We start from the raw sequence: 8524 nt of genomic DNA on the forward strand, positions 1-8524 counted from the left end.
TTGGAGGCAGAAGCATTCAAGGGTAGCCTAGGTTTAGGGTTAGGCTTAGGGTTAGGCTTAGGGTACGGCTTAGGGTACGGGTTCGGGGAGGGCTTCTGGTACGGCGTAGGGTATGGGTTAGGGTTAGGGTTAGGGTTAGTGTTAGGGTTAGGGCTCGGTTTAGGGTATTGGTTAGGATTAGGGTACGTGTTAGCGATAGGGTAGGGGTTAGGGTTAGGGTACGCGTTAGTGTTAGGGTAGTTATTAAACCTAACCCACTCTCTAGATACCCCTTAGCACGTAAAGGAATATTATTTGGAGGTCCAGCCATGGAGAAGAGTTTAGACACTAGGATAAGATAAGGAACACACCCATTATAAAGAAATCACATTAGGATTCTCTTTTTAAGCTGTTCCTTAAAACACTAGTGCTTAGGAAATCTATTGGAGGCAGAAGCAGTCAAGGGTAGCCTAGGGTTAGGGTTAGGCTTAGGGTTAGGCTTAGGGTACGGCTTAGGGTACGGGTTCGGGGAGGGCTTCTGGTACGGCGTAGGGTATGGGTTAGGGTTAGGGTTAGTGTTAGGGTTAGGGCTCGGTATAGGGTATTGCTTAGGATTAGGGTACGTGTTAGGGTTAGGGTAGGGTTTAGGGTTAGGGTACGCGTTAGTGTTAGGGTAGTTATTAAACCTAACCCACTCTCTAGATACCCCTTAGCACGTAAAGGAATATTATTTGGAGGTCCAGCCATGGAGAAGAGTTTAGACACTAGGATAAGATAAGGAACACACCCATTATAAATAAATCACATTAGGATTCTCTTTTTAAGCTGTTCCTTAAAACACTAGTGCTTAGAAAATCTATTGGAGGCAGAAGCAGTCAAGGGTAGCCTAGGGTTAGGGTTAGGCTTAGGGTACGGCTTAGGGTACGGCTTAGGGTACCGGTTCGGGGAGGGCTTCGGGTACGGCGTAGGGTATGGGTTAGGGTTAGGGTTAGGGTTAGTGTTAGGGTTAGGGCTCGGTTTAGGGTATTGGTTAGGATTAGGGTACGTGTTAGGGTTAGGGTAGTGGTTAGGGTTAGGGTACGCGTTAGTGTTAGGGTAGTTATTAAACCTATCCCAGTCTCTAGATACCCCTTAGCACGTAAAGGTATATTATTTGGAGGTCCAGCCATGGAGAAGAGTTTAGACACTAGGATAAGATAAGGAACACACCCATTATAAAGAAATCACATTAGGATTCTCTTTTTAAGCTGTTCCTTAAAACACTAGTGCGTAGGAAATCTATTGGAGGCAGAAGCAGTCAAGGGTAGCCTAGGGTTAGGGTTAGGCTTAGGGTACAGCTTAGGGTACAGCTTAGGGTACGGGTTTGGGGAGGGCTTCGGGTACGGCTTATGTTATGGGTTAGGGTTAGGGTTAGGGTGAGTGTTAGGGTTAGGGCTCGGCTTAGGGTATTGGTTAGGATTAGGGTACGTGTTAGGGTTAGGGTAGGGGTTAGGGTTAGGGTACGCGTTAGTGTTAGGGTAGTTATTAAACCTATCCCAATCTCTAGATACCCCTTAGCACGTAAAGGAATATTATTTGGAGGTCCAGCCATGGAGAAGAGTTTAGACACTAGGATAAGATAAGGAACACACCCATTATAAAGAAATCACATTAGGATTCTCTTTTTAAGGTGTTCCTTAAAACACTAGTGCTTAGGAAATCTATTGGAGGCAGAAGCAGTCAAGGGTAGCCTAGGGTTAGGGTTAGGCTTAGGGTACGGCTTAGGGTACGGCTTAGGGTACGGGTTTGGGGAGGGCTTCGGGTACGGCTTAGGGTATGGGTTAGGGTTAGGGTTAGGGTTATTGTTAGGGTTAGGGCTCGGCTTAGGGTATTGTTTAGGATTAGGGTACGTGTTAGGGTTAGGGTAGGGGTTAGGGTTAGGATACGCGTTAGTGTTAGGGTAGTTATTAAACCTATCCCAATCTCTAGATACCCCTTAGCACGTAAAGGAATATTATTTGGAGGTCCAGCCATGGAGAAGAGTTTAGACACTAGGATAAGATAAGGAACACACCCATTATAAAGAAATCACATTAGGATTCTCTTTTTAAGCTGTTCCTTAAAACACTAGTGCTTAGGAAATCTATTGGAGGCAGAAGCAGTCAAGGGTAGCCTAGGGTTAGGGTTAGGCTTAGGGTTAGGCTTAGGGTACGGGTTCGGGGATGGCTTCGGGTACGGCGTAGGGTATGGGTTAGGGTTAGGGTTAGGGTTAGTGTTAGGGCTAGGGCTCGGTTTAGGGTATTGGTTAGGATTAGGGTACGTGTTAGGGTTAGGGTAGGGGTTAGGGTTAGGGTACGCGTTAGTGTTAGGGTAGTTATTAAAGCTATCCCACTCTCTAGATACCCCTTAGCACGTAAAGGAATATTATTTGGAGGTCCAGCCATGGAGAAGAATTTAGACACTAGGATAAGATAAGGAACACACCCATCATAAACAAATCACATTAGGATTCTCTTTTTAAGCTCTTCCTTAAAACACTAGTGCTTAGGAAATCTATTGGAGGCAGAAGCATTCAAGGGTAGCCTAGGTTTAGGGTTAGGCTTAGGGTTAGGCTTAGGGTACGGCTTAGGGTACGGGTTCGGGGAGGGCTTCTGGTACGGCGTAGGGTATGGGTTAGGGTTAGGGTTAGGGTTAGTGTTAGGGTTAGGGCTCGGTTTACGGTATTGGTTAGGATTAGGGTACGTGTTAGCGATAGGGTAGGGGTTAGGGTTAGGGTACGCGTTAGTGATAGGGTAGTTATTAAACCTAACCCACTCTCTAGATACCCCTTAGCACGTAAAGGAATATTATTTGGAGGTCCAGCCATGGAGAAGAGTTTACACACTAGGATAAGATAAGGAACACACCCATTATAAAGAAATCACATTAGGATTCTCTTTTTAAGCTGTTCCTTAAAACACTAGTGCTTAGGAAATCTATTGGAGGCAGAAGCAGTCAAGGGTAGCCTAGGGTTAGGGTTAGGCTTAGGGTTAGGCTTAGGGTACGGCTTAGGGTACGGGTTCGGGGATGGCTTCGGGTACGGCGTAGGGTATGGGTTAGGGTTAGTGTTAGGGTTAGGGCTCGGTTTAGGGTATTGGTTAGGATTAGGGTACGTGTTAGGGTTAGGGTAGGGGTTAGGGTTAGGGTACGCGTTAGTGTTAGGGTAGTTATTAAAGCTATCCCACTCTCTAGATACCCCTTAGCACGTAAAGGAATATTATTTGGAGGTCCAGCCATGGAGAAGAATTTAGACACTAGGATAAGATAAGGAATACACCCATCATAAACAAATCACATTAGGATTCTCTTTTTAAGCTGTTCCTTAAAACACTAGTGCTTAGGAAATCTATTGGAGGCAGAAGCATTCAAGGGTAGCCTAGGTTTAGGGTTAGGCTTAGGGTTAGGCTTAGGGTACGGCTTAGGGTACGGGTTCGGGGAGGGCTTCTGGTACGGCGTAGGGTATGGGTTAGGGTTAGGGTTAGGGTTAGTGTTAGGGTTAGGGCTCGGTTTAGGGTATTGGTTAGGATTAGGGTACGTGTTAGCGATAGGGTAGGGGTTAGGGTTAGGGTACGCGTTAGTGTTAGGGTAGTTATTAAACCTAACCCACTCTCTAGATACCCCTTAGCACGTAAAGGAATATTATTTGGAGGTCCAGCCATGGAGAAGAGTTTAGACACTAGGATAAGATAAGGAACACACCCATTATAAAGAAATCACATTAGGATTCTCTTTTTAAGCTGTTCCTTAAAACACTAGTGCTTAGGAAATCTATTGGAGGCAGAAGCAGTCAAGGGTAGCCTAGGGTTAGGGTTAGGCTTAGGGTTAGGCTTAGGGTACGGCTTAGGGTACGGGTTCGGGGAGGGCTTCTGGTACGGCGTAGGGTATGGGTTAGGGTTAGGGTTAGTGTTAGGGTTAGGGCTCGGTATAGGGTATTGCTTAGGATTAGGGTACGTGTTAGGGTTAGGGTAGGGTTTAGGGTTAGGGTACGCGTTAGTGTTAGGGTAGTTATTAAACCTAACCCACTCTCTAGATACCCCTTAGCACGTAAAGGAATATTATTTGGAGGTCCAGCCATGGAGAAGAGTTTAGACACTAGGATAAGATAAGGAACACACCCATTATAAATAAATCACATTAGGATTCTCTTTTTAAGCTGTTCCTTAAAACACTAGTGCTTAGAAAATCTTTTGGAGGCAGAAGCAGTCAAGGGTAGCCTAGGGTTAGGGTTAGGCTTAGGGTACGGCTTAGGGTACGGCTTATGGTACCGGTTCGGGGAGGGCTTCGGGTACGGCGTAGGGTATGGGTTAGGGTTAGGGTTAGGGTTAGTGTTAGGGTTAGGGCTCGGTTTAGGGTATTGGTTAGGATTAGGGTACGTGTTAGGGTTAGGGTAGTGGTTAGGGTTAGGGTACGCGTTAGTGTTAGGGTAGTTATTAAACCTATCCCAGTCTCTAGATACCCCTTAGCACGTAAAGGAATATTATTTGGAGGTCCAGCCATGGAGAAGAGTTTAGACACTAGGATAAGATAAGGAACACACCCATTATAAAGAAATCACATTAGGATTCTCTTTTTAAGCTGTTCCTTAAAACACTAGTGCGTAGGAAATCTATTGGAGGCAGAAGCAGTCAAGGGTAGCCTAGGGTTAGGGTTAGGCTTAGGGTACAGCTTAGGGTACAGCTTAGGGTACGGGTTTGGGGAGGGCTTCGGGTACGGCTTAGGGTATGGGTTAGGGTTAGGGTTAGGGTTAGTGTTAGGGTTAGGGCTCGGCTTAGGGTATTGGTTAGGATTAGGGTACGTGTTAGGGTTAGGGTAGGGGTTAGGGTTAGGGTACGCGTTAGTGTTAGGCTAGTTATTAAACCTATCCCAATCTCTAGATACCCCTTAGCACGTAAAGGAATATTATTTGGAGGTCCAGCCATGGAGAAGAGTTTAGACACTAGGATAAGATAAGGAACACACCCATTATAAAGAAATCACATTAGGATTCTCTTTTTAAGCTGTTCCTTAAAACACTAGTGCTTAGGAAATCTATTGGAGGCAGAAGCAGTCAAGGGTAGCCTAGGGTTAGGGTTAGGCTTAGGGTACGGCTTAGGGTACGGCTTAGGGTACGGGTTTGGGGAGGGCTTCGGGTACGGCTTAGGGTATGGGTTAGGGTTAGGGTTAGGGTTAGTGTTAGGGTTAGGGCTCGGCTTAGGGTATTGGTTAGGATTAGGGTACGTGTTAGGGTTAGGGTAGGGGTTAGGGTTAGGATACGCGTTAGTGTTAGGGTAGTTATTAAACCTATCCCAATCTCTAGATACCCCTTAGCACGTAAAGGAATATTATTTGGAGGTCCAGCCATGGAGAAGAGTTTAGACACTAGGATAAGATAAGGAACACACCCATTATAAAGAAATCACATTAGGATTCTCTTTTTAAGCTGTTCCTTAAAACACTAGTGCTTAGGAAATCTATTGGAGGCAGAAGCAGTCAAGGGTAGCCTAGGGTTAGGGTTAGGCTTAGGGTACGGCTTAGGGTACGGGTTCGGGGATGGCTTCGGGTACGGCGTAGGGTATGGGTTAGGGTTAGGGTTAGGGTTAGTGTTAGGGTTAGGGCTCGGTTTAGGGTATTGGTTAGGATTAGGGTACGTGTTAGGGTTAGGGTAGGGTTTAGGGTTAGGGTACGCGTTAGTGTTAGGGTAGTTATTAAAGCTATCCCACTCTCTAGATACCCCTTAGCACGTAAAGGAATATTATTTGGAGGTCCAGCCATGGAGAAGAATTTAGACACTAGGATAAGATAAGGAACACACCCATCATAAACAAATCACATTAGGATTCTCTTTTTAAGCTCTTCCTTAAAACACTAGTGCTTAGGAAATCTATTGGAGGCAGAAGCATTCAAGGGTAGCCTAGGTTTAGGGTTAGGCTTAGGGTTAGGCTTAGGGTACGGCTTAGGGTACGGGTTCGGGGAGGGCTTCTGGTACGGCGTAGGGTATGGGTTAGGGTTAGGGTTAGGGTTAGTGTTAGGGTTAGGGCTCGGTTTACGGTATTGGTTAGGATTAGGGTACGTGTTAGCGATAGGGTAGGGGTTAGGGTTAGGGTACGCGTTAGTGATAGGGTAGTTATTAAACCTAACCCACTCTCTAGATACCCCTTAGCACGTAAAGGAATATTATTTGGAGGTCCAGCCATGGAGAAGAGTTTACACACTAGGATAAGATAAGGAACACACCCATTATAAAGAAATCACATTAGGATTCTCTTTTTAAGCTGTTCCTTAAAACACTAGTGCTTAGGAAATCTATTGGAGGCAGAAGCAGTCAAGGGTAGCCTAGGGTTAGGGTTAGGCTTAGGGTTAGGCTTAGGGTACGGCTTAGGGTACGGGTTCGGGGAGGGCTTCTGGTACGGCGTAGGGTATGGGTTAGGGTTAGGGTTAGTGTTAGGGTTAGGGCTCGGTATAGGGTATTGCTTAGGATTAGGGTACGTGTTAGGGTTAGGGTAGGGTTTAGGGTTAGGGTACGCGTTAGTGTTAGGGTAGTTATTAAACCTAACCCACTCTCTAGATACCCCTTAGCACGTAAAGGAATATTATTTGGAGGTCCAGCCATGGAGAAGAGTTTAGACACTAGGATAAGATAAGGAACACACCCATTATAAATAAATCACATTAGGATTCTCTTTTTAAGCTGTTCCTTAAAACACTAGTGCTTAGAAAATCTATTGGAGGCAGAAGCAGTCAAGGGTAGCCTAGGGTTAGGGTTAGGCTTAGGGTACGGCTTAGGGTACGGCTTAGGGTACCGGTTCGGGGAGGGCTTCGGGTACGGCGTAGGGTATGGGTTAGGGTTAGGGTTAGGGTTAGTGTTAGGGTTAGGGCTCGGTTTAGGGTATTGGTTAGGATTAGGGTACGTGTTAGGGTAGTGGTTAGGGTTAGGGTACGCGTTAGTGTTAGGGTAGTTATTAAACCTATCCCAGTCTCTAGATACCCATTAGCACGTAAAGGAATATTATTTGGAGGTCCAGCCATGGAGAAGAGTTTAGACACTAGGATAAGATAAGGAACACACCCATTATAAAGAAATCACATTAGGATTCTCTTTTTAAGCTGTTCCTTAAAACACTAGTGCGTAGGAAATCTATTGGAGGCAGAAGCAGTCAAGGGTAGCCTAGGGTTAGGGTTAGGCTTAGGGTACAGCTTAGGGTACAGCTTAGGGTACGGGTTTGGGGAGGGCTTCGGGTACGGCTTAGGGTATGGGTTAGGGTTAGGGTTAGGGTTAGTGTTAGGGTTAGGGCTCGGCTTAGGGTATTGGTTAGGATTAGGGTACGTGTTAGGGTTAGGGTAGGGGTTAGGGTTAGGGTACGCGTTAGTGTTAGGGTAGTTATTAAACCTATCCCAATCTCTAGATACCCCTTAGCACGTAAAGGAATATTATTTGGAGGTCCAGCCATGGAGAAGAGTTTAGACACTAGGATAAGATAAGGAACACACCCATTATAAAGAAATCACATTAGGATTCTCTTTTTAAGCTGTTCCTTAAAACACTAGTGCTTAGGAAATCTATTGGAGGCAGAAGCAGTCAAGGGTAGCCTAAGGTTAGGGTTAGGCTTAGGGTACGGCTTAGGGTACGGCTTAGGGTACGGGTTTGGGGAGGGCTTCGGGTACGGCTTAGGGTATGGGTTAGGGTTAGGGTTAGGGTTAGTGTTAGGGTTAGGGCTCGGCTTAGGGTATTGGTTAGGATTAGGGTACGTGTTAGGGTTAGGGTAGGGGTTAGGGTTAGGGTACGCGTTAGTGTTAGGGTAGTTATTAAACCTATCCCAATCTCTAGATACCCCTTAGCACGTAAAGGAATATTATTTGGAGGTCCAGCCATGGAGAAGAGTTTAGACACTAGGATAAGATAAGGAACACACCCATTATAAAGAAATCACATTAGGATTCTCTTTTTAAGCTGTTCCTTAAAACACTAGTGCTTAGGAAATCTATTGGAGGCAGAAGCAGTCAAGGGTAGCCTAGGGTTAGGGTTAGGCTTAGGGTACGGCTTAGGGTACGGGTTCGGGGATGGCTTCGGGTACGGCGTAGGGTATGGGTTAGGGTTAGGGTTAGGGTTAGTGTTAGGGTTAGGGCTCGGTTTAGGGTATTGGTTAGGATTAGGGTACGTGTTAGCGATAGGGTAGGGGTTAGGGTTAGGGTACGCGTTAGTGTTAGGGTAGTTATTAAACCTAACCCACTCTCTAGATACCCCTTAGCACGTAAAGGAATATTATTTGGAGGTCCAGCCATGGAGAAGAGTTTAGACACTAGGATAAGATAAGGAACACACCCATTATAAATAAATCACATTAGGATTCTCTTTTTAAGCTGTTCCTTAAAACACTAGTGCTTAGGAAATCTATTGGAGGCAGAAGCAGTCAAGGGTAGCCTAGGGTTAGGGTTAGGCTTAGGGTACGGCTTAGGGTACGGCTTAGGGTACGGGTTTGGGGAGGGCTTCGGGTACGGCTTAGGGTATGGGTTAGGGTTAGGGTTAGGGTTAGTGTTAGGGTTAGGGCTC

This window comes from Balaenoptera physalus (genome assembly GCF_965194825.1).
Source record: "Balaenoptera physalus genome assembly, chromosome: X".
Classification (NCBI taxonomy): domain Eukaryota; kingdom Metazoa; phylum Chordata; class Mammalia; order Artiodactyla; family Balaenopteridae; genus Balaenoptera; species Balaenoptera physalus.